This window comes from Dermacentor andersoni, chromosome 5, assembly GCF_023375885.2.
Source record: "Dermacentor andersoni chromosome 5, qqDerAnde1_hic_scaffold, whole genome shotgun sequence".
Lineage (NCBI taxonomy): Eukaryota > Metazoa > Arthropoda > Arachnida > Ixodida > Ixodidae > Dermacentor > Dermacentor andersoni.
Genome location: NC_092818.1, coordinates 161601214 through 161618217, shown reverse-complemented (window position 1 = coordinate 161618217; position 17004 = coordinate 161601214). Strand labels below are relative to the sequence as shown.

Below are 17004 nucleotides of genomic sequence, written 5' to 3'. Positions count from 1 at the left end.
TCTGAGCTTATTCGTTTGTTTATAGCGTAAATCGGCGTAAGCACGTGCGTGGGGAGTGATTTACGCGAGGAACCAACGCTTTAAGAGAACTTATTGGACCTGGCTCAAACAATATTTTCCTAGGCTATATAGGCTTACCGTTTTTGCATTTTTTCGAGAAATTAATCTGAGCTTATTCGTTTGTTTATCGCGTAAATCGGCGTAAGCACGTGCGTGGGGAGTGATTTATGCGAAGAACCAACGCTTTAAGATAACTTATTGGACCTGGCTCAAACAATATTTTCCTGGGCTATAGACTTACCGTTTTTCCATTTTTTCGAGAAAATTAATCTGAGCTTATTCGTTTGTTTATCGCGTAAATCGGCGTAAGCACGTGCGTGGGGAGTGATTTATGCGAAGAACCAACGCTTTAAGAGAACTTATTGGACCTGGCTCAAACAATATTTTCCTGGGCTATAGGCTTACCGTTTTTCCATTTTTTCGAGAAAATTAATCTGAGCTTATTCGTTTGTTTATCGCGTAAATCGGCGTAAGCACGTGCGTGGGGAGTGATTTACGCGAGGAACCAACGCTTTAAGAGAACTTATTGGACCTAGCTCAAACAAGATTTTCCTGGGCTATAGACTTACCGTTTTTCCATTTTTTCGAGAAAATAATCTGAGCTTATTCGTTCGTTTATCGCGTAAATCGGCGTAAGCACGTGCGTGGGGAGTGAATTACGCGAGCAACCAACGCTTTAAGAGAACTTATTGGACCTGGCTCAAACAATATTTTCCTGGGCTATAGGCTTACCGTTTTTCCATTTTTTCGAGAAATTAATCTGAGCTTATTCGTTTGTTTATCGCGTAAATCGGCGTAAGCACGTGCGTGGGGAGTGATTTACGCGAGGAACCAACGCTTTAAGAGAACTTATTGGACCTAGCTCAAACAAGATTTTCCTGGGCTATAGACTTACCGTTTTTCCATTTTTTCGAGAAAATAATCTGAGCTTATTCGTTCGTTTATCGCGTAAATCGGCGTAAGCACGTGCGTGGGGAGTGAATTACGCGAGCAACCAACGCTTTAAGAGAACTTATTGGACCTGGCTCAAACAATATTTTCCTGGGCTATAGGCTTACCGTTTTTCCATTTTTTCGAGAAATTAATCTGAGCTTATTCGTTTGTTTATCGCGTAAATCGGCGTAAGCACGTGCGTGGGGAGTGATTTATGCGAAGAAACAACGCTTTAGAAAGAACTTATTGGACCTGGCTCAAACAATATTTTCCTGGGCTATAGGCTTACCGTTTTTCCATTTTTTCGAGAAAATTAATCTGAGCTTATTCGTTTGTTTATAGCGTAAATCGGCGTAAGCACGTGCGTGGGGAGTGATTTACGCGAGGAACCAACGCTTTAAGAGAACTTATTGGACCTGGCTCAAACAATATTTTCCTAGGCTATATAGGCTTACCGTTTTTGCATTTTTTCGAGAAATTAATCTGAGCTTATTCGTTTGTTTATCGCGTAAATCGGCGTAAGCACGTGCGTGGGGAGTGATTTATGCGAAGAACCAACGCTTTAAGATAACTTATTGGACCTGGCTCAAACAATATTTTCCTGGGCTATAGACTTACCGTTTTTCCATTTTTTCGAGAAAATTAATCTGAGCTTATTCGTTTGTTTATCGCGTAAATCGGCGTAAGCACGTGCGTGGGGAGTGATTTATGCGAAGAACCAACGCTTTAAGAGAACTTATTGGACCTGGCTCAAACAATATTTTCCTGGGCTATAGGCTTACCGTTTTTCCATTTTTTCGAGAAAATTAATCTGAGCTTATTCGTTTGTTTATCGCGTAAATCGGCGTAAGCACGTGCGTGGGGAGTGATTTACGCGAGGAACCAACGCTTTAAGAGAACTTATTGGACCTAGCTCAAACAAGATTTTCCTGGGCTATAGACTTACCGTTTTTCCATTTTTTCGAGAAAATAATCTGAGCTTATTCGTTCGTTTATCGCGTAAATCGGCGTAAGCACGTGCGTGGGGAGTGAATTACGCGAGCAACCAACGCTTTAAGAGAACTTATTGGACCTGGCTCAAACAATATTTTCCTGGGCTATAGGCTTACCGTTTTTCCATTTTTTCGAGAAATTAATCTGAGCTTATTCGTTTGTTTATCGCGTAAATCGGCGTAAGCACGTGCGTGGGGAGTGATTTATGCGAAGAAACAACGCTTTAGAAAGAACTTATTGGACCTGGCTCAAACAATATTTTCCTGGGCTATAGGCTTACCGTTTTTCCATTTTTTCGAGAAAATTAATCTGAGCTTATTCGTTTGTTTATAGCGTAAATCGGCGTAAGCACGTGCGTGGGGAGTGATTTATGCGAAGAACCAACGCTTTAAGAGAACTTATTGGACCTGGCTCAAACAATATTTTCCTGGGCTATAGGCTTACCGTTTTTCCATTTTTTCGAGAAAATTAATCTGAGCTTATTCGTTTGTTTATCGCGTAAATCGGCGTAAGCACGTGCGTGGGGAGTGATTTATGCGAAGAAACAACGCTTTAGAGAGAACTTATTGGACCTGGCTCAAACAATATTTTCCTGGGTTATAGGCTTACCGTTTTTCCATTTTTTTCGAGAAAATAATCTGAGCTTATTCGTTTGTTTATTGCGTAAATGGGCGTAAGCACGTGCGTGGGGAGTGATTTATGCGAAGAAACAACGCTTTAGAGAGAAGTTATTGGACCTGGCTCAAGCAATATTTTCCTGGGCTATAGGCTTACCGCTTTTCCATTTTTTCGAGAAAATTAATCTGAGCTTATTCGTTTGTTTATAGCGTAAATCGGCGTAAGCACGTGCGTGGGGAGTGATTTATGCGAAGAACCAACGCTTTAAGAGAACTTATTGGACCTGGCTCAAACAATATTTTCCTGGGCTATAGGCTTATCGTTTTTCCATTTTTTCGAGAAAATAATCTGAGCTTATTCGTTTGTTTATTGCGTAAATCGGCGTAAGCACGTGCGTGGGGAGTGATTTATGCGAAGAACCAACGCTTTACAGAGAACTTATTGGAGCTGGCTCGAAGAATATATTCTTGGGCTGCAGGCTTACCTTTTCTTTTTCGTTTTTCCGAGAAAATTAATGCGAGTTTATTCGTTAATTTATCGCTTAAATCGGCGTCAGAACATACGTGGGGAGGGGTGCATGCGAAGTGCCAATGTTTTAAGAGAACCCTTTGGACCTGGTTGGAAATATTTCCTTGGGCTATAGGCTTACCGTTTGTTTTTTTCATTTTTTCGAGAAAATTATTCTGGGCTTTTTGTTTTATTTAACGCGTGAGTCGGTGTGCGCACGTGCATTGGGATTGATGTAGGCGAAAATCCAACTATTTAGAAAGAACTTGTTGGACCTGGTTGAAACAATATTTAGTGGTGCACGGGACGAACCAGTGTTTTCAATAGAGCGAGTTCACCATGGCTGCGCCGACATTTTATTGCGATATAGATTTATCTTTCCCACGAGAAACAATTTCTGCAAACCGTTTATTCCTCGCGTAAACCACCATGCTGATGCAAGTGTTCGCGCCTATTTGCGTGATTAATCAACCGATATAGGCAGGTTAGCTTTCAGAAAAGTAGGTAAGCCTAAATACTCTGAATGAAGCGGCGCATCAGATGCGATTCAACCATTTCTTTTCTTTGAAAAGCGCTAGATGGCACTTAGTCTTCACTCCTCCTGCTGATGCAAGGGCTGTGGCCAATCTACGCGATGAATAAATGATTATGCACATCTTAGCTTTCAGAAAAAAGGAAGCATATAGCCTGTTAATATGGCGGCGCGTCAGGTTGGTTCAATCATTTCCCTTCGCATAAAAGCGCTAGTATGACGCGTTCACTCCCCTCGCTGATGCACCCGCTGATGCCAATCTACGCAATGAATAAACGGATATGCGCAGATTAGCTTTCACAAAAAGTTTACTCGCTATGCCAGCGGCGCAACACACTCCTCATATATAACTAGTTTTGACAGTGGCAATACGTTGTGTCGCTGCATTATTCAATCCTATATCGCATCACCGTCGACGGTCATCGTGAGATTGGTTCTACCACAGTTTATTTTTATTCTTCCTTTTTTTTTGGCGAGCGACGCATTCCCGTTGGTGGCGTCGGGCATTGCAGAAGTTTTCGCGGTATACGCTGCAATATAATACTTTGCAGGCACGATCGTCACCGCGTGAAGTTTGCGCTTCTCTTGTCTGTTTAAAGTGGAACAACCTCGAGATGGTGCCGTTAAACATTCTCGTTACGCACTCGTAACTGCCGTGATTTTTGGGGGTAAGTATTAAAGGCCGTGGAAATTTAATGTCAGTACTTATATTAAACGTGTTCGTGCTTTGCCTTTAGATCAAGATATTTGGGGAACATTCGTTCCCCCGCTCCTCATTTTGCCGATGCCAGACCGCAAATGATTGTTTAGTGTAATATTACATGGTGTGAAATGAGTTATAGGTATACCCATATTGAATGACATGTGTGGAAGGAGTTAGTGGCGCAGACAGACAGACGGACGGACGGACGGACGGACGGGCGGACAACGAACTTTATTTAATCCTGAGGAGCTACTGTCAGGAGCTCCTAACGGGAGGTCCTTGTAGCCACTGAATGAATGAATGAAACCACGTTTATTCCACATTAAAATGCGCCGAAGACGCTGCGGTGGAAAGGGGAGGGGTGTTATTGCAAAAGGGGAAGGGTAGGGCTGCCTCCATTTTATTAACGAACGTCCTGGAGGCAGCTAAGTGGGGGCCGCATGACGCTTGTGGCTGTCCCGTAGCCGATCGCCGATGATAGCCACTGGGCGCGCCCGCATAGAGGACAGAACGCCGTGACGCTCCGCCTTTTCCTGGGCCCTCTGGATAGCCTGGGCTTGCTTTTGGAGTACCGTGCTTCCGATGGCCTCCTCCCATTCGGCTTCGCTGGCAAGGAAGTCGTTAGGCAACGCGGGACATCGCCAGAGCATGTGAGCCATATAGAGCAAAAGGTTTCACTGCAGTCGGGACAACTAGGGTCCACATCCGAGTACATCGTTCTGAGGAATCCCCGCGACGGGAAAGATCCTGCCTGCAACATTCTAAGAGTAGCTGACTGACCTCTACTGAGATTCGGGTGAGGCAGGGGATAAATTCTCCGACCAAGTTGGTAACGTTTAGTAATTTCATTAAATGTGAGGAGTGGATCGTTCTGCTGAGTCCCTTCCTGCCCCTCCGGAGCCTCCAGACCGTCGCGGCGCGTGAGTTCTCGCACACGGTCGCGGGCCAGCTCGTTGAGGTTTGGGAAGCCCTCGAGAACGTTCGTCCCCGTGTATGCGGGGAACCACGTGATATGAGAACAGGGGCAAGCCCTTTTCTCTAGAATAGAGGCCGCTTCTCGTGCGAGGTTACCCGATTCGAAAGCTCCGATTGCGTCTCTCGAGTCAGTGTAAATGTAGGAACACTCTGGGTCACACAAGGCCAGCGCCACCGCAATTTGCTCTGCTATACTCGCGGTAGCCGCTGTGACCGAGGCCGAGGAGGGAAGCACCCCCCGCCCGTCTACAATCGACAACGCGAACTCTCCTGTTCCCGTACTGCGCCGCATCGACAAAGACCGCGGAGTCTCTGTCATCTCTTTCTTCAAGATGGCTCGTGCACGGGCTTTACGTCTACTCTCGTTATGCTGTGGATGTACGTTTCGCGGAAGGGCCAAACCAGGTAGGTCGCCCTCGTTTCTCGTGTCAATGTTATGCGCCGGTCCTCCATTATCCTAGTAGCCATGTCAACCTCGTCGAGAATTCGCCTGCCAGCTTTGGTCGACGATATCCTAACCATCTGGGCAGTGACCTCTGCCTCTATGATCTCGTCTATGCTATTCTGCATCCCGAGTTGATCTAGCCTGTCGGAGCTCGTGGCAATAGGCAAGCCTAGCACTTCCTTGATGCTCTTGCGCATGAGGGTACTTAATTTGGTCTTCTCCGTTTTTGTCCATACTAGAGCTGACGCCACATAGTTAATATGGCTCATGAGAAACGCGTTGTACATTCGAAGGAGGTTTTCACCTAACCCCTTTTTTCGGTTGGACACCCTAGCAATTAACCGCAACATATTCTCCGTCTTGGCTGTAACGTGGGTGACTGTTCTGGCATTACAGCCCCTCGCGTCTATGAGCAGGCCTAGGATCTTCACTGAGTAGACTCTAGGCATTTTCTGCCCTTTATTCGCGTATAATACCAAGGGTAGCTGGTTGAGGGTCTGTAATTAACAGCTCCTATTTACTCGTAGACAGCTTGAAACCCGTGTCCGCGAGGTAAACCTTTGTATCGTCCAAGGCCGCTTGTAGCTCACTGATTCATGCTCACTGATCTGCAGAGGCAAAGCAGAAGGGTGGGTCTGAAAATTAATCTGCAGAAAACTAAAGTAATGTTTAACAGTCTCGGAAGAGAACAGCTGTTTACGATAGGTAGCGAGGCACTGGAAGTGGTAAGGGAATACATCTACTTAGGGCAGGTAGTGACCACGGATACGGATCATGAGACTGAAATAACCAGAAGAATAAGAATGGGCTGGGGTGCGTTTGGCAGACATTCTCAAATCATGAACAGCAGGTTGCCACTATCCCTGAAGAGAAAAGTGTATAACAGCTGTGTCTTACCAGCACTCACGTATGGGGCAGAAACCTGGAGGCTTACGAAAAGGGTTCTGCTTAAATTGAGGACGACGCAATGAGCTATGGCAAGAAGAATGATGGGTGTAACGTTAAGGGATAAGAAAACAGCAGATTGGGTGAGGGAACAAACGCGAGTTAATGACATCTTAGTTGAAATCGAGAATAGAAATGGGCATGGGCAGGACATGTAATGAGCAGGGAGGATAACCGATGGTCATTAAGGGTTACAGACTGAATTCCAAGGGAAGGGAAGCGTAGCAGGGGGCGGCAGAAAGTTAGGTGGGCGGATGAGATTTAAGAATTTTGCAGGGACAACATGGCCTCAATTAGTGCATGACCGGGGTAGTTGGAGAAGTATGGGAGAGGCCTTTGCCCTGCAGTGGGCGTAACCAGGCTGATGATGTTAAGGTAGCGTCAAATAAGGCACTCGCACTCACCACAATAGGAGGGTGAAAACAAGTAATAAGTCACAACGCACGCGAATGAGAGAGTCAATTTAATGAATGACGTCCTTGGAGCGCACAGGCTTTCGCCTTCACCCTCTTTGGCGTATGCTAAAGTGACTCAATTTTGGAGGGGTAGGCGGGCGTTTTGCGAGGAGCTTTATGCCAGGTTACGCAGAATATTTTGCGGGGGGGGGGGGGGGGGGAGAGGCGAGAGGAGGGCACGCAGCCGTTGTACCCCGCCCTTCTCCAGCTACACCTCTGAAAGGAGCTGTACTGTATGGAAGGTACTGTTCGTCTACCAATCAAAGCACCGCGCCAGAGAAACCTATGGCGAAAAGAACGCGTTTTTAATAGAATACTACTGGTAGAGCTAAGTGGCCCTTCCAACCACCCATCTGAGGAGGAGACGGAAGCATAGAAATAGTTACAATGGAAATTAATCTTTTTTGTCTGAACACTTTCGTCGTTAGACCCGAGAAACATACGGACCTTTTCAGTAGCACAGAAGTGTCGTTTACCGACGTATCCCAAATAATTACTCCTCTAAATTCCCCTGCAGCCAACGAAGTGGCACTTAGAGTGACATGCCCGTCACCCTTCGTAAAGTTCGCCAGCCGCATTCTCTCCAAGTTGTACGAAACTCAACTCGCAGCCGTGCATCTCCCACCTGTGCGGACTGCTGCGCTCGCAAAGTCCTTTGTCACAACAGCAATCGACTGGAAGCACTTACCCGCCGACGCCGTGCACCACTCCAGTCGCGATGATTTCAAGAAACCGAAGAAATCATCCACTGTTTCCAAAAGACCACCCGTCAAATCATACCCAAATACAGGGGCACTTGAGGTAGAATAAAGAAAGAAAGAAAGAAAGAAAGAAAGAAAGAAGAAAAAGAAAAAGAGAAAGACTAAGTGTTAGCTAGAGTAGCTCACCTCATTGTGTACGGCTACAGCAGTTTCCGAGGGCTGGACTGATGCGGACAAATAATTTCAAGATTTCGTACTAGGGCGGCCTGAATATTAACTCATTCGCGATTGTCTTAATCTCGCCTACTCTATAGTGGCATCTCAATTTCCTTCACCGCAGCACGCGTGAACAAGCCCATGCCCCCAGTAGCTCGCGCTGTGGCTCACATTGATGAAGTGGACGTTTCTGCTCTCCTGCCATTTGCTCTCCTTCGCGGGTGTGGCGGGCAAGCGAATAAGAAGCGGCTGGGAGAGTGCGTTGCGGAAATATCCGTCCCGGGTCACCTCGAGCGTATCGCGATCGTGATATGCTTAATAGTGGCAGGACAGCCTGTGGGAAGACGCCTGACGGACGACGCTGTAACATAGCCAGCGCCGTCTGCGTATGCGTGGCGACGCGTTGGGAGAAGTTGAATTGCTTAGATATATTATAGTGGGCGTCTCAAAAGGAGCTCGGCGCGTGTGCACTGTAAGAGTGAGATAAATGGCGTCAGACACACAAGACATGACTTCGCATGCGCAAAGCCACGGCCCGTTGACAGTGAAAAATACTTCGGGGTAAATAGGCATGCCAGGAGACAGGCTGCGCCTCTGCGTGTTTGCAAGACGTTATACAGTTCTTGGTGTACTTAAACATCAAGGAACGTCGTTACCAGCATGTGACGGATATTACCTATGTGAGCTGCGTATCAGAAAGTCGCAGTGGTAATATCAGAGAGGCTGTTATTAGAGTGGTGACATTACGTAGGCTGTTTTATGACACAGAATTAGTTCCATTTCCTCTCTATATGATACGAGACGCAAGGCATCACAAAGTTCTTGAAGTTTGTTTCTTTCTACGTCTTCGTTCAGTCGCACTTAGACACTCTACCATGGGTTAGTGTCCTAAAACGTAAGCATTCTGTCTTTGCAAGCAACGCAACGGAAAGGTGGAGAACGAAGTGAGTACATAGAAAGCCAGTCTTCCTATACTTTGAATGGCTCCCAGTGACGTTCCCATTCAGTCAGTGTCGCTTGACCAGTTGCAGACAGCGGTTGTGCCATTACGGTTGGCTGGCACGGCACAGTGTTTTCACTACACGGAGTTAGTGAGACGGGCAACAATAATAAGAAGTTTTATTTTGACAGATGATTTGGGCAAGTTGAAGTTTAATGCAATGCATACTCAGTACAACCAGCGCAAAACACGATTGCTTATGCGGAATCAAAAGAGATTCAATGCTACTTGACTGTACTTAATCCCAGGTGCTCCAAACAGCAGCATATATACAGTGAATTAACATACATTTATGCATTTGTACAGGAATACATGTCAAATACATACCGAAACTTGCATAGCACATAATTTCTCAGCTTCACGATACTTCGACGTATAAAAATTTAACTGACAACAGTGTTCTTAGATTCATTAACCGAAAATAACAGCATAAGTGAAGGCGCAGTAACGGACTTCTTCGCATACAATAAAGTTCAAGTAGCGTCAAGCTGTAAAACTTATTTGAAATGGGTTAGTGTAGTAGAGCACCTTCACTGGGAAATGGAAAAAGGATTCCGGCATTTGTTTTCAGTAAACGAAAAATCGCGCAAGTATTACTTCCCAGTTGGATGCGAAACGCACAGAAGGGACTAAAACATTTTTAGACGACGATCTATATATACCACGTCACATCCTCCAATATCATGACCGCAATGTGAAGTTATTTCGTGCATCGCTGTCGTATTGCAAACTATTCAGTGCTGTGTGGGTGTTTATTCTCTCTGCGTCCACGTAGCAATTGCGTTAGACAAAAAAAAAGCCTCCAATGACACATACCAACAAAAATTATGAGGTTTTACGTGCGAAAACCACGATCCGATGATGCACGCAGCTGAGGGAGACTCCGGTAATTTGGACCACCTGGGGAACGTGCACCTAAATTAAGTAAACGGGTGATTTCGCATTTCGCCCCGATAGAAATGCGGCCGCCGTGGCCGGGATTCGATAGCGCAACCTCGTGCTTAGCAGCCCAACACCACAGCCACTAAGCAACCACGGCGGATGCATATCAAGAACTCCAAATCACCACACTGGCCGTATCGCGAACTGATTGCGAGTATTGTGTGGCGCAATTGCAGGACTGTCGCGTAACTGAAGATGGAAAATAAAAAGACACTTTCTACAGTAAGGCTCCATTGCGCTATATGTGTGTTAGAGGTTAAGAAAAATGCATTCGACTGAGCACAATCGCGCATCCGGGGTAATGCAGAGTAATGCGGCATACGTAACCATTTACCAAGGACAGTGCTCATTTGTTATTTGGTTATCGAGCAACGCAGAAGTAAGGTTGAGAACAATGGAAGTAATTCGTAATAAATCAAGTGTGCGTCCTTATATCGAGATTAGGACAACAGTGGTAGCATGTACAAATTCAATCACTATTTAACGCAAACGCATTCAGATGCGTGCGACGATCAATGGAAAGAGCGTCGAGCAAAAAAAAGTATGGAGGGAAACACTGGTACACTTAATTCGCTTCAACAAAAATATACCAGTAAAGCGGACATTTTCTAATCAAGATTTCTTTGAGCGTGCTCGTGCACGTCACTTCTCTAGACGTTTACACACGACTTGACATAAGGGGAGTACATGTAGCCCCTTCTAAGCAGCTGTTTGACAATGGCTCACGTGGTGCACTTTAATCACGAAATTACACAAGCGTGCGTAATCTGAACTACAGTCAGCAGGCAACGACGTCACAGCCGCATGAAGTGCGCCATGGCGCTTCAGTATTACCTATCTTGCAGAATACGCGATAGTTGTGGACACAAATATCAAACTACGGTGCGGTGTAAGCGGTGAACAAGCGACAACGTGTAGCACTACGCGATAAACAAACGACAGGTAATACATAAGTTGGACCATGTAGATCCATAAAAGCATTTTATGAGTCAAGGACACCAAAAACTAAACAGCGAGCCCGGTGACCTTTACCACCAACCAGTCTTAAAGTTGGACATCATTATCATCATGAGCAAATCAGGAAATCTTTGTTGGCGAGAATACCCACCCTCCCCTTTCCCATTCCCATTCATTCACATTGTGTCCTTTTGTAGTGGCATGTTAATCATTTCGAGTCAGTGATGAGCGACGTGGAAGAACCGAAAATGTGTGAAGACCATTTCTGGCACGAGGAAGGCGCCTGAACAAATACGCTGAACGATGAAACAAGCACAGAGATCAACCCATGGACCAAAGCCAAAGAAACCAGCGGTTCGACCAGCCAAAAGCGCATGTCCATAGACGATAGTAAACCATGAAGCCAGGAATCTTAACAGGAATGAACCGGGGAAAGTGAAGCAACTGTGACGCTGGAAATGCTACCAAAACAAAAGGTTCGAAGTGCGCCAGGTAGCAGCGGAACTCGCGTCATACGCTCTCGATCGAAAAAAAGGAGCTGAGAGTAGGTCACACACACACACACACACACACACACACACACACACACACACACACACACACACACACACACACACACACACACACACACACACACACACACACACACACACACACACACACACACACACACACACACACACACACACACACACACACACACGTGCTACTACGAAAGAGCACAATGAATGAATGTCCATTACTCTCGCCACCAAAAATTTACAGATCGGCTCATGACAACATCGACAGTCCTTATTAAGTAACGAGTGGTGTCCACTTAACTAGATCTTTACTGCTCTGGTTCGTATTACCCGATTCGTAGAAGCGCTATCCATTCGCGGAGCAACGTGCCACTCTTCCAAAACAGAAAAGCTTGCTACACAAAACTTAAACATGCCTGCGAAAAAAGGCAACAGCGAACTGTAGGAGCACATCCGATGGACAGTCTCGGGACGGTGACCACACGCAGTCCTTCAGGGCATGAATACGCCGTCAACACAGTGCAGGACACCGCCAAGACAGGCGTGCGACACGTTCACTAGTATGAGGTAGCTTGTTGTATAGAGAAAGCGGCAGGGCGACCGGGCTGAAGACAGTTGCTCGTGAGGCAAGACCAGGAATGTTCTTGTAAATGAGAGTGCTGGAACGTTTCTCTTGCGGCACAAGCGACAGCAAACGCTGGGGACCTGAAATGACAAAAGCCCCGCTTGTTGGTCATTCGAAAACACGCAGGCGCAGTACAGTCGTGTGTACGCGATATTTACCAGAATTAAGTGCAAGGGCGCCAGGCTAAGTCCAGTCTGCCAGCAGGACGCCATCGGTGAGAGAAAGAAGCAATAGCAGTCGCTCATGGAACGGGTGATGCTCGTGCCCGAAGTAACCTCTTTTGGAGCGCAGAACGGAGAATCGATGTGCAGGAGCGGGCTAAGGACCCACCGCAGTCGAAAACAGGAGTGCAGAACCTGCAACGACACAGTGCTTATTTGTTAAGCACTGGAGGGCACAGTCTTAATAGGAGTCCCGTGTAAAGGACATTTACCAGTAGTAGCGCAGAGCGAGGAGACGAGTCCAGTCTACCAGCAGCACGCCACTGGCGATGGAATGTAGAAGCAATAGCAGTTGCTCCTGGAACAGGTGATGCTCGTGACCGAAGTAATCTTATTGGGGCGCAGACCGTAGAGTCGTGCAAGAGCGCGCTGGGTACGCTTGTGGACCGCAATTGAAAACAAGAGTGCAGAAGCTGTAACGACATAGTGCGAATTTGTTAAGGACTGGAGGACAGTCGTAATAGGAGTCCCGTGAAAAGGGCATTTACCTGTAGTAGTAGCGCAGGGCGAGCAGACGAGTCAAGTCTACCAGCAGGACGCCACTGGCGAGGGCATGTAGAAGGAATAGCAGTTGCTCCTGGAACAGGTGATGCTCGAGGCCGAAGTAATCTTTTTGGAGCGCAGACCGTAGAGTCGTGCAAGAGCGCGCTGGGTACGCTTGTGCACCGCAATTGAAAACAAGAGTGCAGAAGCTGTAACGACATAGTGCGAATTTGTTAAGGACTGGAGGACACAGTCGTAATAGGAGTCCCGTGTAAAGGACATTTACCAGTAGTAGTAGCGTAGGGCGAGGAGACGAGTAAAGTCTACAAGCAGGACGCCACTGGCGAGGGAATGTAGAAGGAATAGCAGTTGCTCCTGGAACAGGTGATGCTCGTGACCGAAGTAATCTTATTGGGGCGCAGACCGTAGAGTCGTGCAAGAGCGCGCTGGGTACGCTTGTCGACCGTAATTGGGAACAGGAGTGCAGATGCTGTAACGACACAGTGCGAATTTGTTAAGCACTGGAGGGCAGTCGTAATAGGAGTCCCGTGTAAAGGACATTTACCAGTAGTAGTAGCGCAGGGCGAGCAGACGAGTCAAGTCTACGAGCAGGACGCCACTGGCGAGGGAATGTAGAAGGAATAGCAGTTGCTCCTGGAACAGGTGATGCTCGAGGCCGAAGTAATCTTTTTGGAGCGCAGACCGTAGAGTCGTGCAAGAGCGCGCTGGGTACGCTTGTGCACCGCAATTGAAAACAAGAGTGCAGAAGCTGTAACGACATAGTGCGAATTTGTTAAGGACTGGAGGACACAGTCGTAATAGGAGTCCCATGTAAAGGACATTTACCAGTAGTAGTAGCGCAGGGCGAGCAGACGAGTCAAGTCTACCAGCAGGACGCCACTGGCGAAGGAATGTAGAAGCAATAGCAGTCGCTCCTGGAACAGGTGATGCTCGTGACCGAAGTAATCTTTTTGGAGCGCAGACCGTAGAGTCGTGCAAGAGCGCGCTGGGTACGCTTGTGGACCGCAATTGAAAACAAGAGTGCAGAAGCTGTAACGACACAGTGCGAATTTGTTAAGCACTGGAGGGCAGTCATAATAGGAGTCCCGTGTAAAGGACATTTACCAGTAGTAGTAGCGTAGGGCGAGGAGACGAGTAAAGTCTACAAGCAGGACGCCACTGGCGAGGGAATGTAGAAGGAATAGCAGTTGCTCCTGGAACAGGTGATGCTCGTGACCGAAGTAATCTTATTGGGGCGCAGACCGTAGAGTCGTGCAAGAGCGCGCTGGGTACGCTTGTCGACCGTAATTGGGAACAGGAGTGCAGATGCTGTAACGACACAGTGCGAATTTGTTAAGCACTGGAGGGCAGTCGTAATAGGAGTCCCGTGTAAAGGACATTTACCAGTAGTAGTAGCGCAGGGCGAGCAGACGAGTCAAGTCTACGAGCAGGACGCCACTGGCGAGGGAATGTAGAAGGAATAGCAGTTGCTCCTGGAACAGGTGATGCTCGTGACCGAAGTAATCTTATTGGGGCGCAGACCGTAGAGTCGTGCAAGAGCGCGCTGGGTACGCTTGTCGACCGTAATTGGGAACAGGAGTGCAGAAGCTGTAACGACACAGTGCGAATTTGTGAAGCACTGGAGGACACAGTCGTAATAGGAGTCCCGTGTAAAGGACATTTACCAGTAGTCGCGCAGGGTGAGGAGACGAGTCCAGTCTACCAGCAGCACGCCACTGGCGATGGAATGTAGAAGCAATAGCAGTTGCTCCTGGAACAGGTGATGCTCGTGACCGAAGTAATCTTATTGGGGCGCAGACCGTAGAGTCGTGCAAGAGCGCGCTGGGTACGCTTGTGGACCGCAATTGAAAACAAGAGTGCAGAAGCTGTAACGACATAGTGCGAATTTGTGAAGCACTGGAGGACACAGTCGTAATAGGAGTCCCGTGAAAAGGGCATTTACCTGTAGTAGCGCTGGGCGTGGAGACGAGTCCAGTCTACCAGCAGGACGCCACTGGCGATGGAATGTAGAAGCAATAGCAGACGCTCCTGGAACAGGTGATGCTCGTGGCCGAAGTAATCTTTTTGGAGCGCAGACCGTAGAGTCGTGCGAGAGCGCACCGGGTACGCTTGTGGACCGTAATTGGGAACAGGAGTGCAGAAGCTGTAACGACACAGTGCGAATTTGTTAAGCACTGGAGGACACAGTCGTAATAGGAGTCCCGTGAAAAGGGCATTTACCTGTAGTAGCGCTGGGCGTGGAGACGAGTCCAGTCTACCAGCAGGACGCCACTGGCGATGGAATGTAGAAGCAATAGCAGACGCTCCTGGAACAGGTGATGCTCGTGGCCGAAGTAATCTTTTTGGGGCGCAGACCGTAGAGTCGTGCGAGAGCGCGCTGGGTACGCTTGTGGACCGTAATTGGGAACAGGAGTGCAGATGCTGTAACGACACAGTGCGAATTTGTTAAGCACTGGAGGGCAGTCGTAATAGGAGTCCCGTGTAAAGGACATTTACCAGTAGTAGTAGCGCAGGGCGAGGAGACGAGTAAAGTCTACCAGCAGCACGCCACTGGCGATGGAATGTAGAAGCAATAGCAGTTGCTCCTGGAACAGGTGATGCTCGTGACCGAAGTAATCTTATTGGGGCGCAGACCGTAGAGTCGTGCAAGAGCGCGCTGGGTACGCTTGTGCACCGCAATTGAAAACAAGAGTGCAGAAGCTGTAACGACACAGTGCGAATTTGTTAAGGACTGGAGGACACAGTCGTAATAGGAGTCCCGTGAAAAGGGCATTTACCTGTAGTAGCGCTGGGCGTGGAGACGAGTCCAGTCTACCAGCAGGACGCCACTGGCGATGGAATGTAGAAGCAATAGCAGACGCTCCTGGAACAGGTGATGCTCGTGGCCGAAGTAATCTTTTTGGAGCGCAGACCGTAGAGTCGTGCGAGAGCGCGCTGGGTACGCTTGTGGACCGTAATTGGGAACAGGAGTGCAGATGCTGTAACGACACAGTGCGAATTTGTTAAGCACTGGAGGGCAGTCGTAATAGGAGTCCCGTGTAAAGGACATTTACCAGTAGTAGTAGCGCAGGGCGAGCAGACGAGTCAAGTCTACCAGCAGGACGCCACTGGCGAGGGAATGTAGAAGGAATAGCAGTTGCTCCTGGAAGAGGTGATGCTCGTGACCGAAGTAATCTTATTGGGGCGCAGACCGTAGAGTCGTGCAAGAGCGCGCTGGGTACGCTTGTCGACCGTAATTGGGAACAGGAGTGCAGAAGCTGTAACGACACAGTGCGAATTTGTTAAGGACTGGAGGACACAGTCGTAATAGGAGTCCCGTGAAAAGGGCATTTACCTGTATTAGCGCTGGGCGAGGAGACAAGTCCAGTGGAAAGATGAAACGAAGATACAATGGAAAATAGAAAATTCCCGACTGGATTCTGCCTGACCCATGTGGTGTAGAAGAGAACTGCGAAACGCGAAACTTGCCATGGTTCTTGACGCCGCAGAAACTGACGACTTCCATTTTGAACTTTTTGATGGCGGAATATACTAGATTAGCTCCTCAGAAAGAAACGATGCATGAAGTGGACTATGTAGTCACAATGACTGCTCAGAAGGATGGAGAGAGCAAGTTAACGTGGAACTCAACGAAGTAGCAATCAGAAGACAATCTCGAAGACACCAGAGAAATTCAGTACCGAGATGACTGACTGTTCAATTAGGGATCTTTCACGCTTGGAATGGAAGAACGAGCGTGCTCGGAAGAATCTGAACAATAACTACCATATCGCGCCATCAAGCAATTCGAAAAGACCAACTAGCAAGAAAATAAGGGTAGTATTTGAGGCCTCGTGGTTAATATCAGGAATGTTCCGAATGATTATCTTCAGACAGGAGGAAATTTGAATGCATATGTACGAACAGTGTAAATGAATTTTCGAAGAAATTTTTGTAACGACAGCAAACGTAAATAAGTTTGGGTTGATGAAGTTACGCTTGGAAATCATAAAAAACCAGGCTAAAGTCGTGTACATGGAAGCAAACATCTTTCCAAGCAATGAATCTTTGGAAAGGGACATGAGACAGTTAAGAAATGAGAATTTAAAAGCGCTTCAAGGTGCCGTTCTTACTTTATCAAGCCAATCCGTATTCTAGGAATGAACTGTGAC

The 17004-nt window shown here is 47.4% G+C and overlaps 3 long non-coding RNA genes across 3 annotated transcripts; all 3 read right to left on the bottom strand.

The window, feature by feature from the left end:
- Positions 1 to 11144: 11144 nt before the first annotated feature.
- Positions 11145 to 12761, bottom strand: LOC129384822 (uncharacterized). The gene is made up of 3 exons (XR_008612456.2): positions 12562 to 12761; positions 12287 to 12484; positions 11145 to 12208 (listed from the first exon to the last, which is right to left on the bottom strand). It is a non-coding gene; the product is annotated as an uncharacterized lncRNA (long non-coding RNA).
- A 363-nt stretch (positions 12762 to 13124) lies between these two features.
- On the bottom strand, positions 13125 to 13881 carry LOC129384821 (uncharacterized). The gene is made up of 3 exons (XR_008612455.1): positions 13679 to 13881; positions 13398 to 13601; positions 13125 to 13322 (listed from the first exon to the last, which is right to left on the bottom strand). It is a non-coding gene; the product is annotated as an uncharacterized lncRNA (long non-coding RNA).
- Positions 13882 to 13963: 82 nt separating this feature from the next.
- LOC129384820 (uncharacterized) lies at positions 13964 to 14990 on the bottom strand. Its single transcript, XR_008612454.1, has 4 exons — positions 14796 to 14990; positions 14518 to 14718; positions 14237 to 14440; positions 13964 to 14161 (listed from the first exon to the last, which is right to left on the bottom strand). It is a non-coding gene; the product is annotated as an uncharacterized lncRNA (long non-coding RNA).
- Positions 14991 to 17004: the final 2014 nt, after the last annotated feature.